At 41.8% G+C, this 24,836-nt stretch overlaps 1 protein-coding gene and 1 long non-coding RNA gene across 5 annotated transcripts in view; one reads left to right on the forward strand and one right to left on the reverse strand.

The window, feature by feature from the left end:
* NDST2 (N-deacetylase and N-sulfotransferase 2) overlaps positions 1–24,836 on the reverse strand; it is a 128,296-nt gene that overhangs the window by 39,463 nt on the left and 63,997 nt on the right. For all 3 annotated transcript variants that reach the window (XR_010987507.1, XM_068139831.1, XM_068139832.1), the window contains one exon: positions 12,791–12,849. The gene's annotated coding sequence lies outside the window, so the exon portion shown is untranslated. The remainder of the gene's footprint in view (positions 1–12,790; positions 12,850–24,836) is intronic.
* LOC137441883 (uncharacterized) lies at positions 6,009–12,870 on the forward strand. 2 transcript variants are annotated; one of them, XR_010987508.1, is made up of 3 exons: positions 6,009–6,227; positions 11,737–11,804; positions 12,397–12,870. It is a non-coding gene; the product is annotated as an uncharacterized lncRNA (long non-coding RNA). The 2 variants fall into 2 exon arrangements; XR_010987509.1 differs by lacking the exon at positions 6,009–6,227 and adding an exon at positions 8,076–8,208.

The following is a 24,836-nucleotide window of genomic DNA, read 5'->3' on the forward strand; positions in this document are numbered from 1 at the left end:
TCAACGAATATGTTGAAGAGGACAGGGCCCAGCACTGATCCCTGGGGGACACCACTGGTGACTGGCCTCCAGCTGGATGCGGCACCGTTCACGACCACTCTCTGGGCCCGGCCCTCCAGCCAGTTCCTAACCCAGCACAGAGTGTAGTGGTCCAATCCACAGGCTGACAGCTTAGTCAGCAGTTTGCTGTGGGGGACGGTGTCAAAGGCCTTGCTGAAGTCTAGGTAGACCACATCCACAGGCCTCCCCACATCCACCAGGCGGGTCACCTGATCATAGAAAGAGATCAGGTTGGAGAGGCAGGATCTGCCCTTCCTGAATCCATGTTGGCTGGACCTGAGCCCTTGGCCATCCTTCAGGTGCGCAGTTATTGCTGCCAGGATAATCTGCTCCATCACTTTCCCTGGCACTGAGGTCAGGCTGACTGGCCTGTAGTTTCCAGGTTCCTCCATCCGACCCTTCTTGTGGATGGGGACCACGTTGGCCAGTTTCCAGTCATCTGGGACCTCACCAGTGAGCCAGGACTGGAGGAAAATGATGGAGAGTGGCCTGGCTAGCACATCCGCCAGCTCTCTCAGCACCCTAGGATGGATCCCATCTGGTCCCATGGACTTGTGGATATCCAAGTGGCTCAGCAGGTCCCGAACTAACTCCTCATGGATTTCCAGGGTATTACTCTGCTCCCCGACCCCAACGCCCAGCTCCGGAGACCACTCGTCCTGAACTCCTGCCTTGCTGTTAAACATTGAGGTAAAGAAGGTGTTCAGGACCTCAGCTTTATCCTCATCCTCAGTAACTGTGTTCCCCTCCAGGTCCACTAGGGAGTTCAGGTTCTTCCTGCCCTTCTTCTTATTGTTAATATATTTATAAAAATGCTTTTTATTATCTTTGACTGAGGTGGCCAGCTTCAGTTCCAGCTGGGCCTTAGCCTCCCTAATTTTATTCCTACATAATCTAACAGCTTCCTTGAACATACCTCGAGAAGCCTTCCCCTCCTTCCAAAGGTGATACAGCCTCCTCTTCCCCCTTAAATCCTCCAGGAGCTGCTTGCTCATCCAGGCTGGTCGCCTTCCCCGCCGGCTTGCCTTCCGGCACATGGGAACCGCCAATTCCTGTGCCTTCAAGAGCTCCTGTTTGAAGTAGGTCCAACCCTCCTGAACCCCTTGGTTCATGAGGGCTGGTACCCAGGGGACTTTGCAGACAAGTTTTTTAAATAGGCTGAAGTTCGCCCTTCGGAAGTCCAAGGTGGAGGTTCTGTTGGTGCTCCTCCCAATCTCCCTGCATATTGAAAACTTCACTAATCAAGCTATGATGATGTTACAGTCATGCAGCTCCTCCAGAGTTAAGACTGACTAACGTTTTTCTCATTTCTGCACATGTAAACTGATGACTCATTTTTATCCTCTCATTCAGACACCAATTTTCTACAGCATTCAGAGGACTCTAGACCTGAGCCACAAGTGTTCACCCCATGTCCAGGAGTCCAACACTGGGAACTGTCAGGGAAGTTTCAGTGCCCTTTTTGGCTTCCTTCTCTCCTTGCATAGTTACAGGGGTAGAAGTAAAAGCAGAATTATTGCAGAAGATGAGATTGTGAGATAGTAAAATCTGTAATTTTCCCCTTCTGTACTGGTCTAGAAGCATAAGAAATATGTTCAAAGACCATCTTTGAGACAGTGAAGGCTCTTCATATACCCTCTGGGAGGGAGATAGACATCATCCTGAAAGCCAGGGAATTTAAGAGCAAGACTGCACTCAGTCCTTTATTCCAATTTTAACTTGATGCAGTAGCACATTTCCTGAACCTCCCCTGCACAAATCATGGAATCAAAGATGCTGAGCAACAATTCCTCAACAGTGCTTTGTGAATGTGTCAGAATTAATTGTCATCCTGATGTTACCTAGGCAAAACATAAACTTCAAAACATCTGTAAGGGTTGCTCTGCTGCAAACACTCCAGAGAATGAATTTGAGACATACAGAAAATGAGAAATCCTCCAGAAGTTCTCAGTTGAAGGATTGTAACTTGACTTGCTTTGCTGACAACACAGGGGTTGCTCCATGAAAGGGGTGAAAATTCTTTTCCCCTCCACCACATTTGCCAGGTGTTCACACATTTCTTTTTCTTCAAGGCTGCAAATTTGCATTAAATGGGAAGCACACTCTTTCAGCAAGGGCCACCCCAGAGGCTATATTTAGTTTAATGGGAAGGGGGAAGAGAGTAAATTTATTTTAGGTTAAACTGCTTATGTGAAGAATCACCACGGAGCCTGCAAATGCCAGGAACATGAGCAAGAGGACATACTTGAGTCCTCTACTTTTTTTTAGAGAGGTCCACTTTCCTTCACAATCCTAAACAGACTAATGTCAATCAACCAGTTTAATGTATGCAAGCTGAACCAGTGCTATGAATCCTGTCCCTAAATCATTACCCTACCATGTCAGAAGAGACACTTTAACTTCTATTCTCTGCTCCTTATAGAAATCCAAACCAGAACATGTATCAGTGGGACACACTTGATGCCTATGTTATGTGCTGTCCCCATACCCTCTCTGTTCCAGGAAAAATATTTAGCCTTTCCACAGAAATAATTTGCACTTAAATTTTCAGTACAAAAATGATCACTTACTCTGAAATGAAGCACACAATATGGATTGCCCAATAAGCACTGCAGAAAGGCTGAAAAGCTACAACACAATAAAGCAGAGAGAGGTTAACTTCTCCATTTGTTCTTTTTTCCAGTTCAAAAAAAGGAGGGTACCTGCTTAACTTCAGTTCATGCATGGTGGGGAATGAGAAAGGAAGATTATGCTTCCTTTGTTGTATGATACCTAACTTTGCAACCATTTGTGAGGAAAAAGGCATCAATCACTCTAGACTGAAAGTAGCTTTTGAAATGGCAAGCAGTAAAACAAACCCCTTTGAGGAATATTTTGCATTAAAGGCGGCTTCAGATTCTCAGTGAAAGATTCCAGCACCAGCTATATTCTGAGAACAATGTGTGCTCTCTCCCCGCCAGCCCCTGTGCCTGGTTTGCTGGCTCTATAGTGAGTTGCTATTGCCCTAAGGGAGTATTAGATAATGAAGAGCTCAGAGTTTTCCTTTCACTTCATGCCTGGGCTCAACCTAGTGTGTGTAAGCAAGATTAGTATGCAGCCTTCCCTTCCTCTCCATCCAATTTTCCAGCAACCCAACAACATTTTTTATAAATGAGCAGTATGAATTGCCTCACTTGAAACAAGCTGATTGAATCCATCACCTTTTTTAGAGTGTTTCAGGGACTAAACTGAGGTTCCCAGCTTTCAAACACACCCAAGTGCTTTTACTGCATTAGGTAACTCCATCACGAAGCATTATTAAATAGGCACCACACAATGTGGCAACTAGTCAAGTACCTGCTCCCATTCAGCTCTTTACTATGGGTGGCACTTCATCCTGAAGAAACCTTCAGCAGGGTCCAGGTATGTGGAATGAGGTGTGACAACTGAGATGCTTCTGTACACGCTGAAGCAGTACCAGCATGCCTCTGCCATGCTGTAACATTTTACTGAGTGCATAAAATACTTGTTTAACAATGAAGGACAGAAATGGGGCGAATGGCTTTTTGTTACATTTTATCTAAGGCAAACAGACTTGATACACCATTTCTGGCTAGAATTAAAACATTCTCCATGAAAACAATGGAGAATGCTTTTACTGAAAGATCACTTATATTTTTTTAGCAATTGCTTTTGCATCACTGAAGCAGAAAAGACACACAGGAGGTTGTCTGACAATTCCAGCAGTGATGCAAGACTCAAGATTCCTGCAGTTAGCAGTAAATCAAACTTTGACAGGTTACTCTATCTTTGTGTTGGTTAAACAATCCTGTCAACATACAATTCTTATTACCACTTTGTGATTCTGGAGTTGAATGGTCTACAGAAAGCTCAGATCCTAACGCAATATGGAAAGAAAATCACTGTAATTTTAGCTAACCTGAAACCTTTAACATAGAGACCACCATCCTTCTGCATCCTTTTAAGAGCAAGCTAGGGAGTGAAGAGGAAGGGCAGAAAGGGGAATCGAAAATTGTGCCTCCTTTTCCATTTCACATTGTAGAGGGAAGACTTTAGACAACAAGAGCTACATCTAAACAGGTAAAACAGCCTAACCATCCGAATACGTTAATTACTGCAGGAAGAAAACTCAAAGATACTTAAGAGAAGAGGTCCTGTGAGAAGTTTCTGGTCTATGCTCCAGGCCAAGCTCTTATTGCCTACATCTGCAGTGTTTTGCCACACTGCAGAAGCATCCATGTGAGCTGCAAGAACTTGACTGATTAACTACAAAACATTTTTAAAGGCCCAAATTCTGTTTAATATGCCTTGGCCAGAAGAATGGCAGCTACATTTCTCAGATTAAGGATCAAGACATTTTTCAGTGATAGAAAGTCCTTAGTGTTCTCAGTGAATCTTATTTCCCAAGGAACTAAAAAATGGACATCAAACAAATTAACCAAAGGGTCTTTTACTGGTTTGTAGAGAAAGGAAAAAGAGTATCTGTAAAAATTTCCATTTCTAAGCCTTTAAGTTGCTAAATATTAACTTAGCATAACCAGCTTTGCTCTTGAGATGCAAATGAGAATTTAGATTCCTGTGTGACAAACCACTAGAAAGTGTGGTTGCATTACTCCTTAGGGAACATACAAGACACCATCTGATTTTAAAATGTTCTATCTGTAACAGCTCTAACCTTTACAATGGTTTGATCAGTTACCAATATTGCTGATATCTATTCATCTTACAGTCAGGTAACCAAGACAAAGTAAGTACAGAGGGTCATGGTGGTACCTATCTGAAGTGCAGTATAAGCAGTAGCCTGTGCTTCCTTGTACTATTCAAGCACATCTGTGAGACATCAGCTCCTCACAGGCCAGATTTCATCCTCTTCCATCACACTACAGAACCTGCATTTAACCCAGCAGCAAGGTTAGATGCAGAGACATCCTATCAGGGAAGGAAAGCGAGAGCAGAGGGAGGAGGAGAAAGAACAAAGAGTTTAATGAGCAATGAATGTAGCAGGCATATCAGTGCAAGATACAAGCCCTGCCAACTCCACTTAGTACACTGGCTAATAGCCACTGAAGAGCAGCTTCTCCATCCTCCTCTCAAAGCTTTGTCCTTGCAGACTGGTTAACAAGCAGTCAAATAACCAAGCATGAAAGAAAGCAATGTTTCCTTGTACAGACTAGGTAGCAATTAGATAAGGAATAGGGAAGGTAAGCATGAAGATTCAAATCCTACCTTTAAAAGCAAAATCCTTAAGTGAAGTTACTCTCTCAAAGGAGTCTGATGCTCAACAACCCAAGGAAAGACATGTAGCCAAAGGGAGTGTGGAAGCCTGAGAGGTGCTCTTCACAAAAATCATACCTAAAGTGAGCTGATCTTTCTGGATAAGGGCAGCTGGGCTGCACAGTTGGTAGATGGCTGAACCATTATTAGTGGCAGTAGGTGCCTTCCCTTTACTGTGTTGCCAAAATCTGTAAGATCAATTTGTGAACCTAAAGATGCTGAAATTTTAAGTGCAGACAAATGGAAAAGGTGAGTAAATTTATGCTGATAAAGATCACATCACTGCTGAGCATAAGCACCATTAACCACTAGCTGGTATATCATACTGCAGCTACAGGTTTGTGGTGGGCAAAGCACAGTCTCACATAAACAGTCCAAAAGCACAGCTCTCTTCTCCCCAGAAACTACCTTGCTCCTCTCTGAAAAGCTCCCATGTCACTTCCTGAAATCCCAGGAACAACAAGAGGAAAGTAAGAAAGATGGTGTGCAGAGCAAGGCAGAGAAGCATGGTCTAGTACTCAGATTATCATAGCACCTGGCAGACTAGGTAGAGATGCTCCTTCAGGGTGGGGCTACAGCTCCATTCCTTCCTCCTCTTACACACTGCAGCTCATCACGGCAGGGCGTTAAACTCCATTTGAGCAGCAGACAATGGGATCTGGCAGCAGTTCAAAGGCATTTCTAGCGAAGTGACTGAACAAGCTCGCTGCCGGCGCAGGCAGACAGAGCTGCAGAGCACTCCGCTTTCCTCCCCTTCGCTCCTCAGGCTGCAGGGGCAGGTCCTGCACCACCGGCAGCCAGTTCTCCTTTTGTTCCAGTGGCAAGAGGATCAAACAGGAAACCGAAAAAATACTGTCACGGAGAACAGCGGCACCTAAACCCACATCGCTAAGGTACAGGGAGGCGGGGAGCAAGGGGGAAGAGGAGGGATAGGAAGAGATAGAGAGAGGCAGGCAGAGGGAGGGCAAGCAGGCAGGCAGGCAATGGGGGAGTGGGGAGGAAGGAAGCCCACAGACAGCAGTGCCTGGCACCCTGACAGCTTGCTGCTGGAGTTCGTCTTCCGAAGCTGTCACAGGTTTATAGATGCCTCCAGACTGACAAGCTGAGGGAAACTACACTCGGCAAATGTATTCAGCAGCAGTAATGGGGATTGCAGTTTCACTCTATAAACTGACCACATTACTGGGGAGAGGGGAGCAAACCAACCCAGCAGCACACGAGCTAAGTATAATCAGACACTACTACAGTAATCTGAAGACTGGAATAAATCAAAGGGACATAGAAAAATCACCTTCTTGGGATCCACTAATAAAAAAATCAACACATTAAAAGATCTGAGATCATGCTCTGTCCCTAAGTGTGTTCAGTTGCAGCAGTGGTAGTAGAGCTCATCACCCTGAAAGACTGGCATTAAGAAGGGCTCTCTACTTCAAAATATAATAGGAAATGGGGTCCCAGAGGAGGCAGAGAGGCAAGCAGGAAAGGAAAAAAATTCTCACCATAGAAGCACACACTGTCTTTGAAGATGCAATGCCCTAGGTATGCTCAAAGTTGTATCCTTTTCCAGTCAGGGGTTGGGAGAACAGGATTTTCAGGACGGATGACACACTAGCACATATCTCTAGAGGACTTATTTTAACAGAAGCTGACAATGCACAGTAACCACTTCTGTAGTAAGACAGTGAAAACATGATGGAATGTTACAGGGTATTAGCACTCGGAAAGAGGCCTGAATCTCAGTGATGGTCCCCTTTTAAATTTTACCCTAACAATAACAAGCAAATAACTAAAATCAGAAGCAAGGATCAGCTAGCAGGCACTTGCAGTTACCTACTATGAATTAACGTGCTTTTGCAGGATGTCTAGCTTCTCACAGTTAAATGACTGAGTAGCTCAATTTTGAAACAGTAAGGTCTGTCTCAAAGACATTTTGTACTGTCTCACTGCTCCAACAGGCCAGGAACAAGCCCCACAAGGTAAGACAGAAAAGGTTTAAAATTATTTATTAGTAGTAGATGGTTTTCCATTTGAATTAACAATAAAGCTAACTTGGAATGGGCATATTCTTTCTGTCCTATAACGGCAGAATGATTTATTCATTGTGCTTTAATCCTAGGTGATGCATTGCTAAAGCATATTAGATAATTTGTTCATTTATTTAATATGAAATCTGAAAAAAAGCACCGAGGTCTTTCAGAAAGAAAGCAGAGACATCAAGATACTTAAGGCTAAACAGTGAATATGAGACAAAGTGCTTGGGGATACAGGTTAGACACATGAAACTAGCAGTATTGTTCTAAGTGATCAACAGAAGTTAAATGGATGTTGAGTACCACTGAAAAAAATGTGGTTTCCTCATGTAATAGAGGAGACATTAAAGAAAATCCACAAAAAACCTAAAACCCCACTTCTCACATACATGCCACAATGTAGCAATATAAGTCTGCAAGCCTCTTTGTGAACTGTAGATGCATGACACTGATCAAAATGTTAATTTATGCATAACCTAAACCCATGTTAATTTTTAGCTCTAGCTCCTGTCTATGCCAGTAACCAAATTCTTTTCATTCAAGCTCAAGCGTGTAAAAAGGCGATGTTAGAAATCTCTCAATAATTCACGAATCACAAACACAACAGAAAACTCTAACTCTATACAACAAATACCTGACTTTTAGACAAACCAAGATTTTAATGTCTTCACCATACACTTCACTTCCCCCCCCCCAGTTTCCATTGTCTTACCAAAGAGTGGTAAAGAATCTAGATTACCTTAGATCTTCTCAAAAAGATATTTGGACACAGACTTTCTGGGAATCACCGAAGGATACAGGGATGGGGACTGAGAAAGGAGACAAATCCTGCGGACTTGTGTAGGTAGGTACAATCCAGTCATCAATAATACACTCATTTTTCTTGCACAGATTTTGATAAATCTCTAGCTGGATTGAAAGTTTGCCACTGGTGAAATCTACTCTACATGAAATTCAATTGAAGACAGCTATGTCATGTCATCATTTTTTATGGCCTGCCACTTAAATAGAAAATAAGTTCTTGAGAAGGTCTAGATGCAGTGGTGTTGGGATTAAGGGGAGAGCAGTAGGGGGAAATAAGAGGTTTGTATTCATAAAAACATACCTATGACTTTTAAATCAGTGAGTTGTCATCTATCCTGTCTGGAATGAAGAAACTATTTGAGGGACAATATGACTTTCTGGGGCCAGAATAAGCATGTGAGGGAACATTTTCTTTCTTTTAAAGTAAAACTAAGGGGTTTTGTTATAAACACCAGGTTATAACATTAAGACTTTTGAGAGACAGCAACACACAAGGCAAGCAACCATTCATCTGTCCCACTGACCAGCAGGTCATGCCAGGACCTTTAACAGCACAGAGCAGTCTCACTTGGTACTGCCATGTAACCCATCTGCCTATGGTCCAGCCTCCCCATTTAAGTTCAGGCCTAGGCTTTCACTCTTTACCTTAACTTTGCTGTTAAGTGTATCTGGGTGCAGCCCTGTCTCTGGACCCATCTCCTCAACTGACTTAAACTGTAGGCAGCTTGTCTCCTGCTGTAGCGCTTCCAGTCCTGCCTTAGGCTCTGTGTTTCGGGTGGACTTTGGACCTGTATGTAGCTTTGGCTCCAGCCCTTTTAAACTCCTCATGGAACCTCATCGCTCCACCTTGTCTGACAATGTCAACAGACCCTGTTACTAGCACCTGGTTCTGCCTGCCATGCTCAGACCCTGTGGCACTGTGACCCATCACTGAGGGCACTGCCTGCACTAGGGTCACCTTTGCCTCAGCTCCCAGCCCTGATGCATAGTACTTGCAGGAACAGATTTAAAAATCAATAGACAAAATATTAATCTCTTGACATAATACTAATCTCTTGTAACTGTTGACTGGACAGATCCTTTCTGGGAAGCCCTCCAAGTTGTCCATAATCATAATCTAAGTTGTTCTTTAAACTTTTAAGCAGGGCCTTAGAACAGGCCCTGGCAGTTTGGTGAGGCCCTTGGATGAACAGCAAATATAATCTGAGAAACTAACAGAGATTTTTCATATATAAACACATAAATCATTTTGTGGAAGGAGGTGAAAGAAGGGAAAAACATATCTTAGGAGAAAATCTAGTGGTATTCCATTACTTTTCCACATTGAAGGAGGGGGCTAAGAAAGGATTTTTACGTACTGAACACAGCATTCCCCTATCATAAGATTATATTAATTTAACATCTATGTCGAGAAGGGTGAAACTGGCCAGAATTAAGGTAATTAATGGTCAAACATATATATTCAGAAGAATGTGTCTCAGACAGAGTGCCTTAAGTCATGCCCTTCTGTTTTGTAATTAATTTTTAGCCTCTGTTCAGATGTGCTCATGTTTCCTATCTCACAGATCTCCAGAGCCCACTTGGGGATAAATGAGCTTAAATTTCAGAAACAATAATGAGGTTAGTAGGTGTTGCTATGCAGGTTGCCAGCCCTACATAAGTCTTTACATTTAGTAGTGCCTACAATTTGAGACAGCTGTTTCATTTTTGTATTTGTCTTTAACAGTCAACAAGCTCATCTTCAGCAACAGCCGATCCTTAGAAGTTATGTAAATAGTAACTGGGAAAAATCCACCAGTAATTTCCCAGTTCTTGTGACCGTTTTAGGCTGTGCCTTTAAGAAAGGGAGGGAGAGCTAGGCCTTCTCTCCCCACCATATTTCTCTTGAACTTCAGTCCAATACACTAATTGAAATGTTTAATATCAAATCCTGTCCAAGCACTGAAATTCATCTCTTGTTGCACAAATGTGGCATGATGCCATGAAGACACATCATCTAAGCAAATATACTTCTGGACATTTTTCAACAACAGGACCTTACTGATATGATTAGATCAATTCCACGAGTTTCAGAGGAACTTGTTACTATAGCCTGCCCAAGACAAAGACTGCCAAGAAGTATCTGGTAGACAAATCCTTATTAGAACCAGCTGATTAAACAAACCTGACAAAGGAACCAGAAAAAATATAAAATATAATGACAGAAAAAAGTATTTATTTGTCTCTGTACTTCTGCTACAACTGAATAGTTGAGAAATCTCTCAGGAAAACAAAGGCTTTTGGGTTTCTTGAAAAGTAAGCTGCAAGCATTTTGTGGCTTCCTCTCTTTTACTGTAGTTATTGACACAGGCATCTCATTGCAGGAAACGTAGGAACATTATTAACTAATAAGTAAGCATTGTTAAGGATGAACTAACCACAGATCAGCACAAGGAAAGGCCAAATTTCACTTTTAAATGAGTAACTTCAGAGTTACTGGAAACAGCACTTTCATGCACATTGAAATGCGTTCTGCATGATCTATCTAGCTATATATTCTACTGCATACTCCCCTTTCCATCTGCTACAATTTCTACATTTTTATTGTCTTTTCCCGTTCCTAGCTTTTGTATCAACAAAATCAAAGTTGCAGTGACATTTTACTGTGGATGTACCTGAAATCAAACATTCTTTGCCTTGTACTGTTCTAGCCAATTATGTCATATATGCATTGACATTAGTAGAATATATGAAGTATTCAATTAATATTTTCATTCTCTCAGTTGTTGTACATATGTATCCATTTCTCTTGTAAATATTAGGCCAAGTGTCTCTGGAATTACACAACTATTCAAGCTGGACAGAATGCTAATATGGTCATTACACTTATGCTCCTCCATCACAAATTTTTGTTTTCATTTATTCTGTTCCTACTCTTGAGTTTGCAAAAACAGCCCTGGCTTCTATTTATCACTCTTCTCCTCACAACTACTTCCTGTCTCTGCAAATTGCATCTGCAAAACTGACAACAAAAAGTTTACAGAACAAAAGATTTATTATTTGAATCACATGGGCAGAACGAGCTATGCAAATGAGGGCATTTCAACTGCTTAGATTCCATCGATTTTCCAGCCCTTCAAAATCCTTTTAATTGACCAGCGTCTGAAGTCCCTTGTCTATATACCTGCAGAAAACTCAGGGATGTGGTTGAGAGAAAGCAGAGCTGCAGTCTGAGTGGGGCTGGAATGGGGCTGCCAGTGGGACCTGCATGGTGACTGACCCTGGAAGAAATCTTTCATTCAGACAACAGTATCACACTCTCCTCTGTCTTTCCTGGAAAACTGGGTTAAAGTTCAGGTCCCAGTTGACAGACAGAGGAAGTTTAGAGCTGTAATGTATGCAGGGCTCAAAGAGTCTGAAGTCCTTGTTTTCCCATGTCCACCTTTCCTCACCACCTGAGTTTCTGTACACAGGAACTCAGCATTAAGTATTAGGTCCTACAATTTCCTTTTTATAAACCTAGTCTTTTTGCATAAAAAATGTGCTGGTCCATCCTCTTTTGTTTTTTCCCCTCCGATTTTCTGCACAGATGAAGCTGTAACAGTCTGTTCCTATAAAGCAATCTGAGATACCCACACAACTGAGGACATCCTCCAGGTATGGAAAAGTGTTTCAACCAGATTTGTCCAGCACACACATGAAATGAAATAATCTCTGTTCTTTTCAAACAAAGAATCTAGGAAACTTTCAGTGAAGGCAAGACGTGATCAGATTACCCCTCTCCACTGCACTGACTTTAGAAACTTCCATGCTTAAGATGCCATTGGACTTTTTGCAAGTATTGCAGCACCTGAAATCCATAAATGTCACAGTTGTATCAGGCACCAAGAAAGGAGCTGTGCTTTTTTCCTACATTAAAATGCAATATTGAAACATATGCCCCAAGTAAACTACATTAAGAACTACTTTCTCTCACTATTCATTCAGACAGAATGGAGAGGAAAAAAGTAGGACTCCTTTCCTTCAGCACAGCATTTAGACCAAGCCAGTATTTCTCTTTTAAATTACACTTATGATATTTCCTGTGGGTATAACTCATGAATGCAGTCGTAGTATGCTGAGAGCAACGTAAATGTAGTCATACCCAAAGGGATCTTATGGTTGTTATGCACGGGTCAGAGATTCTGAGAAATGCAAAATCAGAAACTTTGAAAGCTTTTTAGCCCACATCCTTCTTATTCCTTTTCAGAGGCAGAGTTAATGGATACTGAACAACATCACCACGAATTTTGCCCACAAGTTATAGAATTAACTCTATTTAAATAAAGTAATATTTAGCAATAAACAACCACCCAGTCCTATCGCACTCAGGAACTGAATCAGAAATTCTTTTCTGATCCAAATTAACTCACCTGCCACTCACGCTGACAACTGTGCAACTGAAGACAAGACACACGGAATTGTTTCCTCTACAGAACATTCTAAAAGGAGGAAGGCGGAGTGCAACTTCACACTAAAGCATATAAGTCAGCCTACCTGATTCCTTGCCTCTTGTTTTGAGACTATACCACTCAAAAGGACGTAGCTAAGCTCTTCCTTTAACCAAATGTCAGCCCACAAAATGCAAAAGGTTTTGCACTTACCTCTGATCAGTCTGGTGAAGGAAAAATACTCATCTGCTGCTTCTCTCAGGAACACTGTCCTGTTTCAAAATAAATAAAAAAGCAACAAGACTTTAAACAGTGTTTCTCTCTCCCTAATGTTAGCCTCAAACAGTGTTTATAAACATTTACTTAGCAGGAGCACCTTTGCTCAGAACCAAGGTAATGATTACATTACACTAACCATGGCATGAGGATAAAACAAGACTGTGACAACAGCATTGTTGGCACTGACTAAAACTATGATGTAGGGTTGTACTGCAGCAAGCTCAGTTGTGCAAGAGTGAGAAATAGTGGAGTGAGATGAGAAATGACAAGTGCAGAGAAAAAAAATCCTCAACCAACAAACCAGGAAGCTAGATTTAGAGGTAAACCACATAGAAAGAAGAAAGTTTACAGAACAAGCAAATGCAGTATGAGCTGAGAGAACTGGACATGCCAGCATAGTCCTAATGGGATTTCTCACATCTGTTCATTAATATCATTGCCTTTGAAACAGCCAACAAAGCAAGCTATAAGACTCTACCTTCTTTAGTCTTGGCTACAGCTAAATCAGTTCAATAAACTTCAGTGGCGTGACAAAGTCTGTGTAGTCTATTGCCAAAGCCTTTAAGAGAGTCAAGACCATTAGGTACACTGTGAAACATAAACCACCAAAGGATGGAGTTACACCCTTCCTCCACCCCTCTACCTGGCTAGTGATCACACAGATGAAAGTACTTTGTGAAGCTAACTGAAGCTCAGGAAAAGCCTGTGTACACACACAGACACCGACACACAGAGTAGTCTGTCAGTGAGAGCGTCTCAGCAGAGTCACCAAAACCTCAAGGGAGGACACAGATTAGAACAGGGTCAGGCCTAAATGGCTAATTTTACTATACCTGTTGGACAGCCTCTAACAGCAGCTCTTCCATATCAGATGTATCTCAGATACACAAGTACTCTCCTGTAGCTTTCCAGCTCACACAGACTTTGATTCAGCAAAAACTCTGACCTTTGAGTTTCCAATGAGTGTCGTTTACAGGCAGGTAGTAAACAAATAAGCACCATGCTTGTGCTGCCTGCAAATATAACCAAATGTGTCCATCTCCCTGCCTTCCTTGCAAATTTACAACAAAACCAGAGTTTTCTTTTTTCCCTTTCCCTGGTTAGACAAAGATTAGTTTCGAAAAAAAGCACCTGCCCTTCCTCAATACACAACTTCCCTCTTTTATATAGATCCTTTACTCTTATGTTTCTTCACTAAACAGTTTGAGAAGGCAGAATCAGAAGCTCTGCACACCTGGCCTCCACAAATCCAAACACACCCGGGTAAACATCAAAACAGCCACAAGCAGCAGCAAAGCAACTGAACTACAAAAGGCATGAATGTTTCATGTCACTGTAAAAGGAACTGGCAACTAAAGAAATGTTTTTCCCACAACTGTGACAATACAGTCATGGAGAAAAACAATCAAATTAGGAGGTTAATGATTAGTAGAATTTATACTATGGCGGTAGGTAAGACTTACATCCACTACCCCCATGGTAGTTGCTAAGATCCACGCATGCAGATACACCAACATCTAGCCAAAAGCATTTTAAGTTTCCTACACAGTTTGATTATCCTCTGATGTTCCACTGCAAAATATCTTGACTTTCAGATGCAAACTATTACTGAAGGGGTAACCTGGGCCAAGATGGATTATCACTCTGGTCTAGTTGGCTTTGTTTTCCAGAATACAGCAAACTTGAAAACAGATCACAAATGCAGGAGAGACACTCAAAAAGGAACATGAGTTACAAATAATTTTTTCTTAACCTGCTCACACTTACAGAAGCCCAGAAACAGTTATTATCAGTGAGGTAAAGACACTCCTGCTCTTTGCAATCCCACAGCTTTCCACTAAGGAATGTCACAACCAAAGGAAGTAGAAACACAACAGGGCAGGGTAGGATGTGAGGCAGAACTTAATACCAACTGAATGGAGTAACAAGGAATTTAAACTGAATACAATAATTGATAAGAGGCTGGTGATGAAACACAAAGAACGGAGTGGTATTATCAAGCAGATAGATTTTTCTATCAGTAGAACATGACAGGAGCTAGTCATACCAGATCTCACTGCAAGATTTATTTTGAGGAACCTTAAACTAAAGAGAGGTTTAAGGCAACACTAAAGTGATTTCCGTCATTTCCACAGAAAACCAACTAAGGTGGAAAAACCCTTGCCTAGCAATTTCCCATTTTCCTTCACCTTACATATTCCTGTGCCTATGCTGTCCCTGAGAAACAAACTGATTTGTACCTTTGAAAACACCTCAGCACAAAGCATACATTACCACCATTATTAGCAGCTGCTAAATGCCATCTCCCAAATGCTTAACAGACAACACCAGATTTCATCCCTAGGCATCAAAGCATTTACTAATGAAAATGAACCTCTGCCTACTACACAACTAAGTGATTTTTGAAAGATATCATTAAGTCTAGAGGATCATAACTTTTCCCATGTTTGTATTTAGTTTCAAATTTAATAGCTGTAACAGCAGAATAGGAAAGCTCTGAAGGTTGTGCACTGGTATGGCAGGCTCCAGCAAGAGTTCCCACTAGTCAGGGTGTGTTCTGTATGGAGACTCAACAAGCAATGACATTACTATTCCTGACAGTTTTATTTCTTCAAACACCAGCCACACTGGAAGATTCACTTTACTTTTTACTCCAGAAATAAAGACAAACCCAAGTGTAACAGATGCTGTCTGGAATGCCCAGGACACGTAAGAGAGCATGTGTGTGGTCCCCTTCACCATTACAAGATAAAATGGCTTTCAGGAAAATGGGAAGAGTGTTTAGTTCTTCTAAGCAAAAAATCCCTAATATTTACACTAATCAAATACAACAGTCCACTTAGTCAGAAGAACAGTATTCATACAGCAGCTCAACCAAGTAGAACTATTTTCCCAAGAAGATCTTATCCTCAGTCTGGCCAAACAATCCAAGTCACACTAAATAGACACTAGTTCTATTCTAAATGTCTCTGTAGTAATTACACCAAAGAAACATGCCAGACTTTAATTTAGAAACAGTAATAATTTCAAGAGGCCAAATCAGAAGCACAGTGAAAATATATGTAATCATACATTGGGAAAACATAGAATATAGCTTGATATGGTGAAAATATGAAAAATGTACAGGGACATAGCAGAAAGATGTGTTTGGTAAATGGGAGAATTTGTAGTTCATTTCTGTAAAAGAATGAAATTGAGAATAAAAACCACAGGCACTGGAGATTTGCATTTCTTCCTGGTCAAAGAAATACTTTATAACATCACTGGAAGACTTGTGTAGCTTTACATTTCAAAGTTGCACAAAGAAAAAACAGTGCAACTACAGAGCTGACTTCTAATGGGTGAAGGGAGGAAGGATGAATGGACTGCAGCAATATAACAGGAAAAAAGGAAAACCTACACAGAGAAGGAGGAGAAAAAGGTGTAGAGCTATGTGAGGAGGAGTGAGATCAAGGAAAAATTATCAGAAAATGTCACTGCCAGAAACCTCAAATGCTCAAGAAAGCATATTCCCTGTCAAGAACTGCAAGAAAGTGAAAGAAATGAAAAGTAGGCAGCAAGTAGATACTTGAAATAGTTAATCAAGGACATTTGCCATCAAAACAGATTACCTTAACATGTATAGCTCCTTTATGGCTCATTCATGTGCATCCAGCAGAACTGGTTTGAGAAGGGAAATGGTTTCTGAGAATCAATGAAGTGCTTAACTGAATTCATATTTCTGACACAAGAAAGCAATCTCTGAGTTCTAGAAGTCATCTCTTAAATTCCTCCCCTCCTTCTTGTATGATGGGTTGCCTTCAATGTAATTCACCAGAGAAGCTTTCACAACAGAATAAAAGAGCCATCTGAGAAGGAGAAATATCAGTCTGATAATGTAAAGCAAACAGCATAGCATGGTTCATCATTCAGCTAACGCCTGTTTCAGCTTTTGCATGTCCTTCTGTGTGCACACGACAAAGGAAATGATTCCTCCCTATAAGCCTATTCATGGCATAGGTGACATGTGGCCCAGACCCCATCTGCCATCAGCATGACCGTGCTTCCTTAAAACCATGCTGCTCTGAAATGGACATCTGGAGCAGTCAGGGTCATGGCAATTCTCAAAAAGGCCAATGCAGTGAAGTGTCAAAATTGTAATGCTATCTGTCTTTGCCTCTGACCTTTTCTCATTTGCTATCAGTTAGCTGTTATGTCTCCCAACAAGCAAAAAAGCAAACCAATTGCAATCAAGGCTAAGGGAGAAAGTTATCAGTAACAACCTTCTTCTCAATGCTGCAGCCTAGAAGCTAAGATCATGTTATCTTTACGAGATGAGATTTGCCAAACACAGGGAATTACTACAACTGAAATGTTAGGAGATTTCTCCTTATTCTCTTTTGCCTTCTGCTCTCATCATGCAGGTAGGAAGGAAACAGCTCTCTCAGCTGATGAACTTCCATTGCTACAATTCTCTTTCTGTCTCCCCTTTATTTCTGACTGTTCCTCAATGAGCAAAGAGTGGTCTGAAGAAGGAAAAAATATTATTTATGTGTTAGATAAAAGATTCTCAGTTTCCATCCTGCCTCAAAGCAACTGCCTCCTGACAGCAATGCTGTAGTTAAGTTGATAACACTGAGCATTCTCTAAATTACTGGGTTAAAACAGCAGAGCACTGTATTTAAACCTTTCACCTTATTCAGATTGCTTAATTCTACTCATAGCTTGTTTGGGCTACTCCTCCTCAAGGCATTCAAAATTAGAAGCACCCAAAAGAACTAAAGACACTTAGTTTGGTACTAGTCTTTCCCTGGTCTTAATAAACCAGGTCTCACAGACAAAGGAATGCCTTATCTCCATTACACTAGTCATCATTTTAAAAACCAACCAACCAAACAACAAACCAACATTAAAAAAACCAAACACCAAAGAAGAACAAACACAACACAAACAAAGAAACATATTAACAGAAGGCAATCATTTGTTGGGCTTCCAGACAGACTGAAAACACCCAGGAGCCCAGATCCCACAGGAATGAACTTAAATGTCAACAGAAAGTTTTGTAAAGGCTTTGCGCCTAAATGGTGACCCCTAATTTACAGTGAAATTCACAGCTAGGATGGGGAATTTCAATGGGAGGAGGGTCCTTTATTTATCTGTTTGCTTCTCTGTTAAATAAAGGAAATTAAGCCAGAACCCTACTGACTACATCCATGTAATTCCTCCTCTAAATTTTTCATTTATCACTGTTAATACTAAGTCTGGACAGTGCTGCCTCTTCAGTCTCCTTATGATTACTTTTATCTCTGCCTTTTATCATAAAGCAAAGTGCACACTACACTAATACTGAGACGATGTGGGGAGAAAAAAAACTGAGCATCTCCTCATTCGACCTCACAAATGTGCCTACAATTGGTAGTTTGAAGCTGTGATTCATCCCCACCAAGGACCTAATTAAAACAAACATTAATATTGTTCATGTTTTATAAAGGGGAAAACCAATAAAGCAAATAATCTATATCCAAATAAAAGTTATAAACCACATATTGGATATGACTGTAAAGGCACACCACAGTGAAGAAAATGGAGTTTCCCTCACAATTCAGTTCTAATAGGCTATTTAAACATAGCTGATTTGCTATGTCCACACCTGTTTAATTAGGTCCATTTTGCCTTATTCGTTTTTTCTCAGTGGGTGAGAGGAAGGAAATCTGCATACATGGAAACAAAGAAAACAGGTAAAAATAACTTATGCTTTCAAGTGGTTGAGAAAAGAAAAAAATCAAAACTTTTTGTTCAGTTACCTTTTACATGCTGAGCCCACATTTGGCCCCAAATTCAGTTTAGCCAATGCTCAGAAATGGATATTTGTCTTGAAGATCTTTCCCATACTTTGAGGTGTTATAACTTGCTTTCTCTTTCCAGACAGTTTGCCAAGCTCTGCTCCTCACTGCTGCTGCTTTCCAAAACATCTCTATACCAGCCACTGATGGTGAAGGCTGCAGGTGCAGTCAGCTGGTGAGGAACATATAAATGTTGAACAGACTGTTCCCTCTTCCTTGGGGGCTCCCAATCACCATTGAGGCTGGTCATAGAAACACTCAAATCATCACTAAACCTTTCCACAAGCGGAAACAGATACCTGATCCATCCACAGAAAACTGCACTATCAAACGAGCTTGTTTGGCAGAATATTTAAATGCACTATTTTACATCTGCAAACCACTTCTCTCCCTTCTTATTTTCTGGGATACAGAAGTAAAACAACCCAGTACAAAATTGACTTTAAAAGAATATAAATGATGCAGCTACTTAATCCTATTTTTCACTACGCCTGGAAAAATAAAAACCTGTGCATGAACCAGTAAGTCTCTCATTACTTTCCATGAGACAGTATTACAGATAGTAGTGGCTACTGAGAAATCAGTGCCAGAGCAATGTGAAGAGGAGAGCATCAATTCTTACAAATCTACAGGTGCAAGGACTTGACCACATCCTTTCACTTGATCTTTTGAAGTAACAATCTGTCTGTGGTTGAATTGCCAGGAAGAATGGCATCTGAAAAAAAGTACACATGATCAACCAACCTGAGTTCAAGGAACACCATAAATGCTTTGAGATTAGTAGTAAAAGAAGCCTGCAGATTCTCTAGGACACTGGATTACAATCAGGAGGAAATGTCAGTACTTACAGATTGACTCATGGAAGCGCGACCAAAGCAGCACTGTGCAGCATTGTTTGAGAGTCACTGACCCAGAAAGGCACTAAAGCAAAGCTGTACATTACACTCCCAATGCAGGCACTTAGCTCTGTGCTTTGCTGCATGGAGCTCCACAACTTCGTAGATCACATAAACAGGTAAGAAGCTTTTGAGCTTGCAATGAAATGAAAATTTCTACTTCCCTTAGTTTTTTTTTCATACCTCAAGTTAAAGGCTCTCCATTGCCTCCCTTCTTTCTCTTCTCCCATCTTAAATATTACCCTGTCACAGTGATTCTGAATCAGTTCTGTGATTAAATTCCCTGTGTTTTCATGCAAACATCTGACTATCCTGAATTCACTGGAACACCAGTAAAGACCCTCCTCCTACTGCTCTCTCATCCCATGAGACTGAGGCATACACAACTTTGCCTGAGCATCATTTCAGAATAAGGCCACACATGTGTTTTTAAAAGAGGCATCCAGCCAGCTGGAGGCTTCTTTATGGCTTCACTAAGCGCAAAGCTTTTACATTTGTAGACTGAGCCAAAATGCTGACCTACCATGTCCTTGAGGGACCAACAATATTATTCCACTACTTGAGAGAGAAAAGACATGAATTTTTATTCTAAAAAGTATGTGGCATGGCAATTGAATATTATGACCATAAGATACTATGAAACGCTGTTTCAGTTGATGAAACACAGCAGGGGCCACTGTGGAGGACAATTTTTTTCTAAGACTTTTCAATCAACTGCTTCATTTAAAGGCAGGTTGGAAAAAAAAAGGCAAATGTCAGCATGAGAATCTGATCATCTGATCTAATGCTTGTCACAACCATCAGAAGTATTTCCACTGAATTCAGTGAGCATAGAGGCAGGATCTAAATTTTATGTTGTGCCAGTATTTGTACAGACATTTATGTATGTGAACAACACGCTTTACATTGTAATAAAATTATCTTTGTGGCATGGAACTACCTGACCATTACACAGGAATCACAGGAAAGGGTTGGTTTTAATATTAAAAAGCTTCTTTCTCCTTTGGTACCTAGTTATAACCCATTCTTACCTTTGTAATAAGAGATTTTCATCTCACTAATCTTTTGCCCTCCTCAATACAAAAAGAGATGACTAACCAAACCCTTTTCAGTTAAGGCTCACCTGCTTAGGTTTTCTGACACTCCTAAGCTGCATTTTTTTACCTTTTTTTTTTTTTTTTTTTAAACCTTCTGTTTCAATAGATTTGCAGTAGACAAAATCAATGTCCCATTTGAGCTACCTCATAAATCAGCAAAAATGTCAGGGGAAATTGTCTTTTTCATCCTAGCAGTGAAAACAGAAATTGTCCTTGTCCAGCCTTATGTATCAGACCATCTTGCTGGTGAACTGCGTAACCCTCACACTGTGTCCTGAACACATCCACAGTCCCATGGATTGAGGCAGTTGCAGATCATAGGATTTTTCACAGGAAACACTTTTTTTTCTTATTTCTTCTCTTCAGCTTAACTACCAGTCCAACCTGAAAAGTGTAAAACCAGACAAAAGGGAAATAATTTCCCAAACGCCAACATTCAAATCACTTTGTACTTCTAATCACTATTTTTTCAGGCACAGGCTCTGTTATCTCACTCTCATGCAGACTTAAGCCTGACTCAACTAGTTGTCAAATGAAAAACAGAACAATACAATAGAATCTGTCTTGTGTCAACGGAATAATAGCAAAGCTCTCCCTAAAACAGGCTACGTATAATTTTTCTGATTTACAGGACAGTAAAACCGAGGAACAGACCACAAGCTTGGAGACTTACCCTGTCAACAGTAGGATCAGGAATGTGAGATTGCAGGACAGAGTTCACAGGCTCCTAACCACTGTAGTTTTTTCTCTGGAGCACTGTTTTCTATTTGCCCAGAGCACTGCATTCTCTGAGGTCACTGGTATAGTCAGGATTGGGAGTGTCAAAGCTGTGTCTGCCAGGTGTCATTGCTTGTCACCCCAATATTACAGATCCAACGTTCAATATGGGGCATGCATTTACCAAAGGGAAAAGGCAGTCACTTTATGCAAAGTTAATTTCCCGCTAAAAATCACTGCTTCTCCTGTCATGTTTTTGTCAATTCCAGCTCACTCTGAGTTACACATTTTGCATCCCACATTGCATCACAGAACTTAGGAAAACACTTTTCATCAACAATAAGACTGATACATTTTTAGCCAGCAGAACAGGAATAGTTCTTTTAACAAAATCAGATTTTACAGATTATCAGAACCATCTCTTCCTCATTTCAGTGGTAGCTGAATGACAGTTTTCTGTCCCTTCTCCTGGCTTTTCTGTGTATCTCAGCTGGACTCAAGCTAATAAGCTTCTCGTTAATGAAATGACCATGCCAAGATACTGGCAGATGGTAATATGTTCCAAGAACATCTTCCCATTCCCTCCCTCCCAAAAGTCCTAATCTATACACAGTGTAAGCGTCACAGAAACATATGCTCTCTGACAGAAACCTTCTCTTCCATTATCTCTATACTCTAGTGGATTGCCCCTGAAACCCCAGTGACACGAAATACCTTCCTTCCTTCTCAAATCTCAGTTCTCCTATATGCTTGAAAACATATTCACCAGGTCCCAGCCAAATTGCCTGTCCAATGCTAATCTGTCCATAGTACTGCCCATATACTAGACCATTATATGTATAAATGCATAATCAAAATACATGTGAGGTAATATATATCTCATATATTTCACATTTAATACTTTGCCCCTGTTTTATTCACAGGTCTCTGTAACAGTACACAAGACTTTCTCTTAGATGAAAAACCATATAGTATGATTTATTATGTTGGTTACCAGTAAATCTCTTGTGCAACACTTCCAATCAAATGCTGAGTGAGTCAGTCACTAATTGGATATGTCACATATCTTAAAATAATCTGTTTATTTCATCTGCTGGTTCCCTCTCCCCCATCAATTTAATCAGGTTATTGTGATTGATTAATTCATTAATACAGTCATAGTATCCTGAAAGCATAGCAACTTCTACAGGGAAAGTTTCAGGAAGGAAGAACAAGTATTTCCCTTTTGCACACACAGACAGTTATGACCAGAGGAATAGAATAGAATAGAATAGAATAGAATAGAATAGAATAGAATAGAATAGAATAGAATAGAATAGAATAGAATAGAATAGAATAGAATAGAATAGAATAGAATAGAATAGACCAGGTTGGAAGAGACCTTCAAGATCATCGCGTCCAACCTATCACCCAACACCACCTAATCAACTAACCCATGGCACCAAGCACCCTGTCAAGTCTCCTCCTGAACACCTCCAGTGACGGCGACTCCACCACCTCCCCGGGCAGCCCATTCCAATGGGCAATCACTCTCTCTGTGTAAAACTTCCTCCTGACCTCCAGCCTGAACCTCCCCTGGCACAGCCTGAGACTGTGTCCTCTTGTTCTGGTGCTGGTTGCCTGGGAGAAGAGACCAACCTCTGCCTGTTTACAACCCCCCTTCAGGTAGTTGTAGAGAGCAATAAGGTCACCCCTGAGTCTCCTCCTCTCCAGGCTAAGCAGCCCCAGCTCCCTCAGCCTCTCCTCATAGGGCTTGTGTTCCAAGCCCCTCACTAACTTCGTTGCCCTTCTCTGGACTCGTTCCAGCAAGTCAACATCCTTCCTAAACTGAGGGGCCCAGAACTGGACACAGTACTCGAGGTGTGGCCTAACCAGTGCAGTGTACAGGGGCAGAATGACCTCCCTGCTCCTGCTGGCCACACTGTTCTTAATGCAGGCCAGGATGCCATTGGCCTTCCTGGCCACCTGGGCACACTGCAGGCTCATGTTCAGCCTACCATCAACCAGCACCCCCAGGTCCCTCTCTGCCTGGCTGCTCTCCAGCCACTCTGACCCAGCCTGTAGCACTGCATGGGGTTGTTGTGGCCAATGTGCAGAACCCGGCATTTGGATGTGTTAAATCTCATGCCGTTGGACTCTGCCCATCTGTCCAGCCTGTCGAGGTCTCTCTGCAAAGCCTCTCTACCCTCTAGCAGATCAACTCCTGTCCCCAGCTTGGTGTCATCAGCAAATTTACTGATGATAGACTCAATGCCCTCATCCAGATCATCAATAAAGATGTTAAAGAGCACAGGGCCCAGCACTGATCCCTGGGGGACTCCACTACTGACTGGCCGCCAGCTGGATATGACACCATTCACCACCACTCTCTGGGTTCGGCCATCCAGTCAGTTCCTAACCCAGCTCAGAGTGCTGCTGTCCAAGCCATGGGCTTGGCCAGGAGTTTGCTATGGGGGACGGTGTCAAAAGCCTTGCTGAAGTCCAGGTAAACTACATCCACAGGCCTCCCCACATCCACCAGGCGGGTCACCTGCTCGTAGAAGGAGATCAGGTTGGTCAGGCAGAACCTGCCCTTCCTAAACCCATGTTGGCTGAGCCTGATCCCTTGGCCATCCTCTAAGTGCTGTGTTAATGCACTCAGGATGACCTGTTCCATGATCTTGCCTGGCACTGAGGTCAGGCTGACAGGCCTATAATTCCCTGGCTCATCCAACCGGCCCTTCTTGTGGATGGGCACCACGTTGGCCAGCTTCCAGTCCTCTGGGACCTCTCCAGTGAGCCAGGACTGCTGAAAAATGATGGAGAGCGGCTTGGCCAGCTCCTCTGACAGCTCCCTCAGCACCCTAGGATGGATCCCATCTGGTCCCATGGACTTGTGGGGATCCAGGCGGCTGAGCAGATCACCAACTACCCCATTTTGGAACAGTGGAAAACTATGCTGCTCCCTGGCTCCTTCTGCCAGCTCTGGAGGCCAGCTGTCTGGAAGACATTCTGTCCTGCTAGTAAAAATTGAGGCAAAGAAGGTGTTAAGTATCTCTGCCTTTTCCTCATCCCTTATCACAACGTTCCCCTCCGTGTCCACCAAGGAGTGGAGGCTGTCTCTGCCCTTCCTCTTCCCAGCTGTTGGAAGGTCTGCACAAAGGTTATTTGTAGACACTTAAGACCACTTGGACTGGCTTTGATGAAGGTCCTTAAAAACAGCTAAGGTTATGATGGGCACAGAGGCGCCACATAATGTGAACGGTTGTTCTAGCTCACCAAATTCACTCTAAACCTTGAGAAAGGTCATTTCACTCCAAAGGAAGAGAAAATTCTAACATCAGTTCTCCTCTGCATTTAATCTCAACAGTAGCGAGTAACTTTTTCCCACTGCAGACAGGGAAAAACTCCAACAAAAAGTAAAAAAAGCTTCCCTTTAATCTTTGCTGCCTCCTTTTCAAGTTCAAGC

The sequence above is a fragment of the Melanerpes formicivorus genome, unplaced genomic scaffold, assembly GCF_026170545.1.
Source record: "Melanerpes formicivorus ecotype bairdi unplaced genomic scaffold, bMelFor1.0.p_v2 SCAF_6, whole genome shotgun sequence".
Lineage (NCBI taxonomy): Eukaryota > Metazoa > Chordata > Aves > Piciformes > Picidae > Melanerpes > Melanerpes formicivorus.